The following is a 12093-nucleotide window of genomic DNA, read 5'->3' on the forward strand; positions in this document are numbered from 1 at the left end:
AAAGCTCTAAAAGGGCCGAAACCTAAAGGGAGCAAGATCTTACAAAGACATTTCACAACCAGCCTTCATAACTTAATCAAGCCTTTTTTTTCTGCATGTGAGTTGGAAAAAAATGATGTGCTGAGAGCCTTTGGCTGGACCTGCCATGGGTACAGATAGACACTAGGAAAGGAACAGAGCAGGCAAAGGAAGGTAGAAGAGAAAAAAGGACACAAAGAGCACTAAGCTGAGAAGGTGGCACTCTGAAAACCAAAGTGGAACTTACTGAAAAGAACTGGGACAGAGATAAAGAATTATGAAACTTTTATTTACTATCTGAATCCAATTTCCTTACTTGATCACAAATCTCCTCCTGATAACAACAGTCATCCAGCATGGTTTTCAGAAAGTCCTTAGTTCTGAATGGATGTTGCAGGGTGCAGACAGAATGAAACACAGAATGGCATTTTTCCTTATTCTTCTTAGCAGGGGACATGATGAGGAACCAGGAAGAAAAGGGCAGCTTGCATGTGCCCTTCAGTGGGATGTGGAGGAGGCAAGAAGGTCTCATAACCTCTGCTTCACAGTCATGTGAAGCTTGATCCCAGACCCCCAAGGGTCACTTTAATGGGTGTTTTAATGCAATGCTTGCTTGGTATTGAGGGGCAGCACAGCAATTTTATTCACTGGCTCTTCTCAGTGGTGCCAAGCAAGAGACAAGAGGCAACAGGCAGAAACTGATGCACAGGAAGTTCCACCTGAATATGAGGAACTTCATCACTGTGCAGTGACTGGGCAGAGAGGTTGTGGAGTCTCCCTCACTGCAGATATTCAAGAGCCAACTGAATGCAATCCTGTGTCGTGTGCTCTGGGATGGCCCTGCTTGATCAGGATGGTAGACCAGATAGCCAGATGTGGTCCCTTCCAACCTTACCCATTCTGTGATTCTGTGATCCCTAAGGACTATAATTGAGTGATTTGCTATTTTGTTTCTTCTGCTGATGTTAAAGATCAAAGTGATATACAATTCACCAGAAACCCCCTGAGTTTCTATACGCTAAAAAGATTTACATCTGTTCTGAACATATTCTAAAGATTTTTGAGGAGTTTGATTGTCAAGAACAGTCATCTTGAAATGCATCTAGTAGAAGTACTTTCTGATCACAGAGACTGTCAATGTGAGAAGCTCAATAACAGCTCAAAAGTGAAGATAGAAACTCGCCAAAAAATTGGATTGTTGCGTAGAAACAAGGGAGGGTATCCAGAAAGGAGGAAATAATACACTCAGAAAGGTAAAGAACATTAGACTGCATTTAGTTAAAAATTATAAAATCATTTTGGTAGACTAAAGACTGAGAATTTTATATTTTTATTTATATTTTTATAAATGCACTGTTCTCATGGAAGTTAGCATTTTTCTTATAAAATATTTAATGTGGGAATATATTTGCCATACTTAACTATATTAAATTCAATATTTAAGTTATAGCTTTTACTTGTTCAGGGTAAATATGTTTCTCAGTTCTTCCAACATTTGAAATAAACTAACACAGTTAGCTTTAAATAAGAAGGATTTGACTATTATATGCAATTGACTGGAAGATTCTAAATTATCATGTTTTGAGATCTCTTCAGACTGATCCTACACTTTCATTTCTCCAGCTGCAGCTAGTTCATTGCTTAGATCTTTCACATACATGAAGCAGATTCATGCCACTGTGTAGGACTTGAAATTCATCGCAAGGTAAATTTAAAGTTCCTCATCCAGATTTTGTTTTAAACAAATTTGGTCTCCCTTCATCTCAGAGTGCTTCAGCTCTTTATAATCCCATGTTAGCTTCAGGCAGACAAGACTAAGAGAAAGTCAGTAACCGAACACTGGTAAAAACCAGTTTGAAGTCTCAGTGTTAAACATGAACCACACTGCTTTAAAATTATATTTGTATTTTATATTAATTATTCTTTCAGACACAGCTATATAATTGTTGGGAACTGAAGAAAATAGAATGCTACATAAAACAAAATTAATTCAGAACTTGTTTTTTTTTTTCATTTTGTTTGGGTTTTTTTGATTATTAAATTGCCTCCTCTCCTACCTCTGGTCAGGGCTCTATCTCCTTTTTTCAGTGGAAGCAGTTTAACCCTTCTTTAAGACTCAAAGTTCAGCTGCATACAAATCCATTTAATTACCTGGAATTAGCTTCCAACATGACACACTAATCCATTTGGATGCCAACATAAGAAGGAAAGGAAAACAAACAAAGAAAGCCCTACATAATCTGACCACTGTTTGAAAGGTTCATCCTTGAGCATGAGAGATACCCAGCAGAATCCTGAGGAAAGTATTAGATACTGTAATATCCAATTCAGAAGATTAAAAATGCTCTTTTCACCTTAGAAAAAAAAAGTTTAAACTACAGACTAAAATGGTATTGAAAAGTCAGTTGTAGTCAGGGAGTGCAAACCTGCAAATGTTTTAGTGCTTATCATGAAAACATTATCCATTGATGCAACCTGAAAGAGACAACATCACTAACTATGCTGGAAGTTCTTGAATGATTAAAATTGTGTGAGTTAGAATTTTTGTGCTTATAGCCGAATTAAAAGAATTAATAGCAATTAAAACCATACAAAAAGTTGTTTTGATTTTTGTGATTATTTTGGATAGGGTTTTTTGTTTGTTTTTTCTAAGGAGCAAAGTATAACAATTATTATTGCCCTCTTTCAGAAAGTCACAAGCTAGCTAATGAAAACCTAAGCTTCTTGCTCAATAATTAGCATCATTTATTGTTTCAGTGGTGTATTCTAGTAGACTCAATATGTATCAATTGAACAGTTTTCTGATAGTAGAAGTTTTATTGACAGGGTTAGCTACACTTCATAGATTTCTTCCCAATCACACAGTTTGTTTCAAAGGTTTTACTCTAACCACTAATATATTAGAGAAATCAGAGCTGCAATTTATTTTAAAAACCCTTCATTTTATATAACAATTTTTGGAGTTATTGCAATGAATTTAAATAACTTTATATGTAAACAAAATAAAAAATAGATGGGTTTATCAGGTTTCTGTTCACATCAGGAACTTAATCTCCACTAGCCTTTAATAGAAGCAGTAAATTGCCTTAAGGAAAAGAAAAAAAAACTTAGAAAAGCATACATATGGGAATAAATTATGCAGAAAGTTGAAGTAATTGAATATTAAATTATCTCTTTTTATTTCATTATAAAGCCTTTTCTAAGATTTTTTAAGGAAATATATTTTTTTAATTTAGATTAATTATTTTTCATTATTTTGCTGCAGCTAACCAAATCTGTTAGCGACTACCCGGTTTTGTCTTTTTTTCTCCTTTTTCAGATTTTATTAGCATATTGGGTCTACCAGACTTGGTTTTTAATTCATGCATTATAGTTCATGCATTAATTCATGACCTAATGCATGAACTATAAAAGAGTATTTTGAGACCCCTAGCAGAAGGCAAGAGTCCATCAATTTCCCAGAGAATTTGTGCAAGCTCTGTCCCTAGAGATTTTAAAAGACTCACATGGATAAAGTTCTGAGCAATCCAACCTAATGTCAGAGATGACCCTACTTTAAACCTGAGACATCCAAAGATCTCTTCCAACTTGAATTATGCTACAAAAGAAAGCTGAAAAAAATCAAAACCATTACTTTGCTCAGCCATCTTCAATTGTGGTCAAAAAGCCCTTCAATATTATTCTACTAACAATGCAGCAAAGGTAATCCACACCAGTTACTGGAATGGTAGATTCCAGGTAATGGAATTTGCCACCATATTTGTTTATATTTCATCTGTACAGGCAGCTTTAATTATTCATATTTAGATTATGTCATTATGCTACTGCAAGTCAAATAGAGGCTTATTAGCAGGTAATATAATTTCATCCCAAAATTTAAAAAATATACAGCATTGTACTACTTACACCAAAACTAACTAACTACAGTAAAAAAATCCAAAACCAATCCACAAACACAATAAAACTCAGCAAGAGAGGTCTTCAAGAAGAGGGGAAAAGGCATGAAATTTTCTTTGACAGAAATAGATGTAAACAAAAACTACTCTCATATGTGACTGGTCATTCAGAATTGCTTAAAGCAGTGAAGTACTGTGAACAAAGCATAACATAACTCGTTATTCTTCTCTCTAGAGCATGATGGAACTTGATGCCTGACCTTTCCCCTAAGCAAGAAACAAGATTTAAAGCCTTCATATTAAATTTGGCATAGAAATTAAGATCAGGCAAATGGGAGAGAAAATAGAGCTATTTCACTGAGCATATTAATTAAATCAACCTAATAAAACATAAATTAAATTAAATTATTTTAATAGCTGCAGGTAGAAAAATAAAGGAACTGGGAGGTTCTCAGAGTATAACAAAGCATCTTTGATGCAAATAAACAATTAGAGAATTAGATACTTATAAATTACATAAAATCATAGAATTATTAAAGTCAGAAAAGACCCCTAAGAACATTGAGTGCAGCCTTGGACTGAACACCATCATGTTAACTAAACCTTTGCACTAAGTGCCATAACCGGTCGTTTCTTGAACACCTCCAGAGATGGTGACACTGCCACTTCCCTGGGGAGCCCATCCCAGTGTTTCAGCATCCTTTCAGTGAAGAAATTGTTCCTTATGTCCAGCCTGAACCTTGGGGCAGCTTGACCCCCACATGTCAACACCTCCTTTCAGGTGGTTATAGAGAGCAAAAAGGTCCTCCCAGAGCCTTCCTTTCTCCAGGCCAAATACCCCCAGCTCCCTCAGCTGTTCCTCATCAGACCTGTGCTCCAGACCTTCCCCAGCTCTGCTGCCCTTCTCTGGACTCACTCCAGCCCCTCAATGCCTTTCTTGCAGTGAGGGCCCAAAACTGGACACAGGATTTGAGGTGTGGCCACAGCAGTGCCAAGTACAGGGGGACAATCCCTGTCCTGGTCCTGCCACCACACTATTGCTGATCCAGGCCAGGTGCCATTGGCCTTTTTGGCCCCCTGAGCACACCTGGCTCATGTTCAGCTGCTGTTGACCATCACTCCCAGGCCCTTTTCCTCTTTGCACCTTTCCAGCTACTCTTCCCCAAGTGCAGGACCTGGCATTTGACTTTTTGAACCTCATACAACTGCCCTCAGCCCATGAATCCAACCTATCCAGACTCCTGTCCCACATGGCAAAGCTTGTCAAAGTAATTCACTTGCAAGAGTTCCTATAGTTTACTAACATTTGCAACTGTCTCTATCAGGAAATGAATTTAGAACTTGGGCATCCTCAACAAAATCCTCAACAGCAATGTTGAGCAATGCTACATGCAGCATCTACTGCAGAGCTGGAATTAACAGCAGCATTTTAACATTTTAACATAACTGTCTTCAATACCAGACACACATAAATTATGCTGGCTTTGGGTAAGTATCAGCTACTTTGAAATGCAAAGGTTTGTTACACGTGCATTACTTAGCAGTGACAAACTGAAACACAGTTTGAATGAATAAAGCAGTCCACCTACTTAAATATGCATAAAATTTCATTTATTTTAGTTTTCCTGAATTACAGATAGGACGATATTAGTCATATGATAAGGACAGCTGCTTTTTCATGGAGTCTTATTGTGAAGGGGGGTTATCAGCTTCTCTAGGCATTGTAAAAGTGTGATCACACTAGGATTCAGTAACTTACATCCTGAAAATTGTCCACTAGGTTTTGTAGGTTTTTTTTTTGGGTTTTTTTTTGTTTTGTTTTTTTTTGTTTTTGTTTTGGTTTGGGGTTTTTTTTTTTGGTTTTTTTGGTGGTTTTTTTTTTGTTTGTTTGTTTTTTTGGGGGTTTTTTTGGGGTTTTTTTTGGGGGGGGCAATTTCTGGGCAATGACCTTGCATTTTCATGTACTGTTGAGCAGAAATATATCAGATGGCCATTACTTGTCCTTGAGGGTTTTTGCCTTTTTATTTTCCACACTCATTATTCTACATAAAAATGACAGAATAATATTCAAATAAATAAATCTTCTACAACAGTGATTTCTGATCAAAGGTCACTGGCTCTTTCAAATCTTTTAGGCCATTTACCAACAGATGCCAATCAGTAAAACAATCCCTAATGGTTCCCCAGGGAACATAGGGACTGTGGAAGAAAAGTCATCCTGAGCAGCCACTAAAACTCAATGACCAAACTATGGAAGAATATCTATTACTGTCCTTTTGGCTTCCAATTTTGTTTTGTCTCCTTTCCTATCATTAGTCATTTCTTAATATATATTGCACACTCTAAAACATTGACCCTTTGCCAAAACACAGACAGTCCTTTCACATACTGTGGTATTATTCACAATCTCTCAGGACTCTGAAAAGTATCAGGATGGATCCTGGAAACAAGAAAAGGTCATATAACTATTTTTAAAATGCCAGCCATCCTGTTCATAAATGCTCACAGGACAAGTAACAGTTACTGCTTTCACAGTGTCTCCAAAATAAGTAATGTGTCACAAAGGATTTATGCTTGAGATGCTATCATTCATTACTGCCCAAATTCTCCAGTGGAACAGAATTATATTTCTTTCTTTGCAGTATAGTCTCTCTGCCACCCTTTGGTATACAGTCCTCATATTTGCTGTTCATCTGACATATTGAATAGCATCCTTAGCTTATAAAAGCAGAGTAGAGACCCTTGGAGCCAAGCCATCCCCATGCCCAGCTTCAAAACCATATTCTAAAGGAACACTCTAACTTCCTGAATATGCAGAAATTTACTAAATAAGTTGATACTTCACTCCTACTTTCTTCCAGTATCTCTTGATTCACAAACAGCAAGTCATACCTTTTCACCTACCAATAATCAAATGGAGGTTTACCTTCATAAACTAAGAAAGTTGAGGATCATACCAAAACTGGCGCAAATGGCTTTGTCAGAATTGCTGCAGGATGGGGGTATGGATACTTTTGATGTCTAAATAAGGTGCTAAAGGACACTAATTGCTCTTCTGACATTCTGGTGCCGTGTAGTAATAGCAAGATACAAAAATTTTCTGTGTGTTATATTAATTATGGAAGGCCTCACAATTCCCTCCAGAATTAGACAGACGGCAAAATTTCAGGACAAAGTGTACAAGTGTTGAAGAAGGAGGCAGAGCATTTACACAGTCTTTGCATCTCTAGATCATCTAGGTTTCCCTCCCAGCAGGCACAAGAAATCATTCATCTCAGCTGACCCCATTACTGTATTGCTTTAGAAGGTTTTTATCATTAAAAGAAATGTGCAAGTACAAAAGCAAGAAACTCCCTCTTCCACTGACATACAACTATATATTGCAGAGTAATTAGAAAAAATCCAAGAAAGTGGATACACTCAGTTAATTAATTCTTCAACTATGAAGAGGAAGTTGTAACATTAAAAATTAAACAGTGATTTCTACTACACATTTAAATGGGGAGGAATAACCATCTTTAAATAAAACAGAACAGGTGCAAAAAGAAAACTAAAACATACTTTATTCTTAGGATAAAAACCTGAAAAATATTAGTGTTAATAAAATCAATGTGGACTTAATTGATAGATTACAATATAAGAAAGTTGCCTAAGAATAAAACAAAGATTTCTATTTATCTCTATTGTGTTTTGAACTGTAAAGATTCACCCTCATCTTTTTGTCTCTTCTCCCTCAAAAAAAAATATTTCACAGAGTTTTCCCCATTCAGCCCCACAGCTACAACCATAAACTAGGTTGCATATTTATGTGCCAATTCAAAATGAGTTTTTTGAAACAATCCTCATAAGAAGCAAGGTTCACTTCTTAATCAGGTCATGATGCAAAAATAATTCAGTTCCCCAGTGCAATAAGAAAGGTACACACATATTTGCTTAGGACTGATATTCACTATACTTTTTCTCCCTGTCACCAAACAGAGATAGAAAAAACGTTTTCATAGTAATAACAGTAGTCTTGATTGTTCCAGTTTAAAAAGTCATTGCTCGTGGAAGTTAATCTTGTTCATCAAATAGACACAGACTCTAAATATTATTTCAGTTTCTGCATAACCACACAACAAGCCACAAGTCTCATCAATTAATAATAGGAAATTAACATTCTGTAACGGAGTGAAAACAACAGCTAGGAGCCATTAATATCAATTGACATAAACGTCTATGGTTTACAAGAAGCATATCCTTTATTTATATCCATAATGTTTTGCTCCAAGCTCACGGTACCTGGAATACAGCATATGTGAGTGTTTTGCTCATAAATTGTATAAGAAAAAGAACAACAGGTATATTAATTTATTTTTGAACCTTCTCATTACTATTCAGTGCATGCCAGATCCAATATGACATCCATCAACTAATTACCTTTTGACAAGAAGCCAAAAGGAAAATACTTAGGCAACCAAAACACAAGCAGAATTAAAAACAGAATGGAATTACTGAAAGGGAGATACTAAGAATAGAACTATTTATGTAGTACTACACAATTAGGACACAAAATCTCACCTGGAAGGGTTACAAAAAAATAAATTAAAAATACAAATACTCAAATACTAGGTACCAGATCTCCGCTAAGGCTCAGCACTTAATTATGTGCAATTTCTCAAAGTCTTGTTATAAGCTGGATTATATATATATGTTCTATAAAAGAGTGATAGTTCAATTATTAAGTACAGATGAGTAAAGTCAATTCAAAAACTCTTCCTAGATGCAAAGTGTTCTCATACTGCCTTGACTTACTTATATTCCTTACTTTTTTTTTAACTACGTTGTTGAGTTCTCATTATGACATTCCTCATTAGGTGTAAAATCTTGGCATGGTTGCTGTTAAGGACAGTATTGCACAGATACATTCATTTTCCAGATAAAAAAAAAAAGTCGGAAAACAGCAACTGTCTTTTTATTCAGAGATATTATTTTATACAACTGTTATAATTATCTAAAATAAACTTACTATTTCATGAGCAATAAATCCTAAAAAAATCATGGATGGCCACAATTTAGAAAAATACAACCTTATAGTTCTTAAAGAATAACTAGATGAAATTTTATTATGTGTTTCCAGTCTGTTTCTCAGAGTTCCACTGTTTTTAGAAAAAAAAAAATCGGGAATAATTTTTACCTCATTAAAATTAATATTTTGCTCATACAAAAATAAAATTCAAAAATAGCATCTCAATGTCAAAGTTGCTACTACCTTATTTTCATAATATTGATCTTTCATCCAAGTACAACAAGAACCACCCATGTTAAGTAATAATAGCTAAGGCAAAAAATACTAGACATTAAAAAGAGAAGCAATCTGCAGCTACACAACAAAATACATATCTAGACTTTAATCTCATCATAATGATGTGAAGGATCTCATAGATATTCCAAAAACCCATTACTAGAAAGATTTTCCTTCCAGTTAAATCATTCCATTGTAGAATAAATTTGATATAGAAAATAAAATTTTTATTCACAAAAGAAGAACTGAACAGAATATTAATTAACTCATAATGCAGAATAATCTGTAGAAAAGCAGAAAACTAGAGGCAGTAATAGCAACTCTCACCTCTTTGGTATACAAGGCAGCCAGATTATTAGGCAATCTGAGCGTGAAAAAAGCTAATACAATAATACTCTCTGAATATACTGATCAGCTCATAATTGTTTTATGTAATGAGATCTCTTTTCATACTTTTTTCCACATTTTCCCTTTTACCACATTTGTGGGGTTTTTTTAAAAAAAAATTCCCAAACCTTTCTTTCTTTTGTCTATTCAGCATCCTTGGAAAAAACCACCAGATGGCAATGCAGTGTTCAAGTATTTCATTTAACATATACCTTATAGGGAAAAAAAATCTATATGCATCAGCATGAGGCTCTCTTTCTTAACCTACTTCCTCTTTGATGAATATTAAATAATTCATAAGCCAAAACTCTGTTCAGCACAAGTAAGTGATCAAATACCATTCAACCTGTAAAGAAGAGACTTTTAGAAATCTAAGTTCCATGAATGTAAAAACACATGCCTAAAAAAAAAATAAATCAACAATTTAGTTCAAATTGGATGATTTCAGGAAAAATCACTGAAAGGAAAACATTTAGAAATACATTACCATAAAGTTCTCAAACTATTATCAAGGACAGAAGTGAATTGCACAAAAAGTAAATCTACACACTTCTTAGGCACAGCACAAATTTATATGTAGTTTGGTTTCATGCTAAGAAACAGGCATTATCGTCTACATTTTTGAAGTTTAATTCAATTCCTGTAAAACTCAATTCCTGTAAAACTATGTGCTGAATGAATCAAAATATGTAGGCTTTAAGTATTTATTCTTCCTTTGCATCAAGCAGATCACTGTGATCATACAGGAACTGTTTCATGAAGGAAGACGCTTTAAGATATTTAAAGGAGCTGAGAAGTAGTGCAAGAGTCACCTTCCCATTTAGCAAATCTTACCTGAGATCTATTATTTGACAAAAGAAAATTCCTTTTTGCAGTTACTGTTGCAGGCTCTGAAGCCTCTATGGTTCAGGGAGACTTCACTGAATACCTGAAATACCCAATTAATAACCATGATGTCCACTGTGAAGTTAGTGGTTGAAACAGGGAACTTACAGTAAAGAATCCTTTCTTTCTTTCTTGAGAAGGCATTACAACTTGTAGGTGTTGTAAGGTCAACTCTACTTGACAGAAAAGTTAAGGTGTGCTTATAAATCTTTTGCATACATGGATTAGAAAGAAGTTTCTTGCATCATCTTGCATGAATTTTTACTATAGCTGCTCACCTATCCATTCTCATGTAACAAGCACAGTTATCCATGCCCTTAATGTAAATGAAATCCAACATATATTAAAGAGTAATTTGAAACTGTTCAGAACTTATTTAAAATATTAACTGGGAAAAAAAGTCTGTTCTGTCAGATAGAGACAATCATACAAGATAAAGTGTTAAAGAGGTAAGTTGAAAAGCTGTGAGCAAACTAATTTAAAGTATGTTTTCTGGCTAATGTAATAAATATTTGATTAACACTGTTCCCTTTATTCCCTATATTATTATATTAATTTGATACATAGCACACAGTGGTAGAAAGATTCAAAGACTATCTTGAAATAATTTAACTGCTTTGTATAAGGACCGCTCTCATGATCAGAGATCAAATCCAATGCAGCACAACCTAAGATTTCTTCTATTGTAAAGTCTTCTTACCTTCTTTTCAAACAAATAAAACCAAGAATACTATGTTGATTCTAATTGTTTCCACATATAGCTAATTCCTTAATATAACATCAGTCCTTAAAGCCAATAGATGGGCAGAATTGCAATGGATTTTTAGAAAATTTCTTTCTGAAGTTCTTGAAAAATTCCAACAACTTCTTGAGAAGTTGAGTTTTTGGAAATGTATCTCCACCAGATTGACAAACTCATTATTTTGTTAATCACTATCTTTTTAGCAGAGCTGATAAATAAACATAGAAATGAGGTCAAGTACTCTGACTGTATTGACATATTTTCAAGGATAGATCTCTTTTTAATATTAAATACTGAATATAAAATAAACACAAAGTACATGATAATATATACATTGAATAAATTAATACATAAAGAATACAAGTTCTGTGGTTTTAGGTTTGGTCATCAGAAACAGGTTCAACAAAAGTGAACTAGAAGGAATAAATCCCAATTAGAACAACCATTTAGCATACTTATGTAAAGTTTTTTAACTTTATTATATTCCTGTAATTTATAACAGAGAAAGCAGTAAAGAAAAGCAGTACACCTCAAAAAAGTGGCTACTGCAACTCCATATTTACAAGAACTCGTAAGTATAAAATATTACTTTTTAATTTTTTTCTTTGCTTTCATGTGACATTTCAAGGACAAAATGCACTCACAAGTGGGGCTGACTGAAGAGATTTAAAACATGCCCTCACCACGCTCTGCCTCTGCCTAACATGTTGACATAAAACTAAAGTTCTACTTTCCAAGTTGATTTTTTTCCCTGCTTCCAATTATGCATTGCACTAATATTAGGAAACTATTTATATTTTCACAGTACACGTAAGTCAACCTTATTTTGTTAGAACTTCTGTTAAATAAGGTTTTCCTTGTAGAAACACTTCAGGATTGCA

The 12093-nt window shown here is 34.5% G+C and overlaps 1 protein-coding gene across 1 annotated transcript in view; it reads right to left on the reverse strand.

The window, feature by feature from the left end:
* Positions 1-12093, reverse strand: part of IL1RAPL1 (interleukin 1 receptor accessory protein like 1) — a 665062-nt gene that overhangs the window by 569895 nt on the left and 83074 nt on the right. The gene's annotated exons all lie outside the window — the stretch shown is intronic.

The sequence above is a fragment of the Vidua macroura genome, chromosome 2, assembly GCF_024509145.1.
Source record: "Vidua macroura isolate BioBank_ID:100142 chromosome 2, ASM2450914v1, whole genome shotgun sequence".
In the NCBI taxonomy this organism is placed as follows: Eukaryota; Metazoa; Chordata; class Aves; order Passeriformes; family Viduidae; genus Vidua; species Vidua macroura.